Raw genomic sequence first — 1,361 nt, 5'->3', positions numbered from 1 at the left:
TGGAAATTTTATTTTCTTTATTGTAAAGGTTTGGCCATGATGGATTTAGGGTTTCAAGAAGCTTAGAACCTAATCTAACATGCTTATAGACTCCCTTATGATATGATAAGAACGTGACTAGGTATTCATGTTTGTATGTTGCTTGGAATTTAATTTCCTTTCCTTGAAGTTTCGGCCATGATAGGGTATAGGGTTTCAAGAAGCTTAAAACCTAACCTAACATGCTTATAGACTCCCTTATGATATGATAAGAACTTGTCTAGGTATTCATGTTGGTATGTGCTTGGAATTTATTTTCCTTTCCTTGAAGTTTCGGCCATGATAGATTTTAGGGTTTCAAGAAGCTTAAAACCTAATGTAACATGCTCATAGACTTCCTTATGATATGATATGAACTTGGCTAGGTATTCATGTTTGTATGTTTCTTAGAAATTTATTTCCTTTTTCTTGAAGTTTCGGCCATGATAGATTTTAGGGTTTCAAGAATCTTAAAACCTAATCTAACATGCTTATAGACTTCCTTATGATATGATATGGAGTTAGTTTGGTATTCTTATGCTTGTATAGAACTTAGTTTCATGTTCTTAAAGGTTCGGCCACAACTAAGTTAAAAGGCCTAGGAAGCTTAGAATCTAAACTTCTTATGCTCATGATATTTTATAGTTTATGATCTGAAATTTATCTAAGGTTCACAAGCTTATATGATGTTGTAATCTAAAACCAAGCATGGTGACTTTCGGCCACTATATGGAATTAGGGTTAGAGACCCAATTATGATTTTGGCTAGGTGTCTCACATACTAGGATATGAATTAGGAGATGCTAGAAAATGTTTTCCATGTATGATTATGTTTTCCTATGATGCATTATATGCTCATTTAAGTATGCTTATGAACTATGCATGATGATGACTCTTATGATGTGTTTTATGTTTAAGTATGCATGCTTTATGATAAGACAAGTAACATGCCATTTATGTATGCTTATGAACCATGCATGAAATGACTCTTATGATGGCTATGTACCCAAGTATGTATAATTTCAAATATGTTGCATGCTCATTTATGTAAGCTTATGAACCAGGCATGAAAATGATGTTTATGATGGCTATGTGCCCAAGTATGCATGCCTTATGATATGATAAGAAAATGGCTAAGAGTTGCTTCCCTTAAGTTGGGATTAAGAGCACTCTTCATGTTAAGACAAGAGCATGACATTTATGTTGATATGATATGACAGTTATGATGATATGATATGCACGACATGTATTTTACTTTGTATGGCTTGTACCAAGGGTGGGCTCCATAAGCACCCCTAGGCCGATGGACTATGAACAGGTCTAGTAAAAAACAAGGGATGGGC

Source organism: Zingiber officinale, chromosome 1B (genome assembly GCF_018446385.1).
Source record: "Zingiber officinale cultivar Zhangliang chromosome 1B, Zo_v1.1, whole genome shotgun sequence".
Taxonomy (NCBI): Eukaryota; Viridiplantae; Streptophyta; class Magnoliopsida; order Zingiberales; family Zingiberaceae; genus Zingiber; species Zingiber officinale.
Note: the sequence above shows the minus strand (reverse complement) of the source record.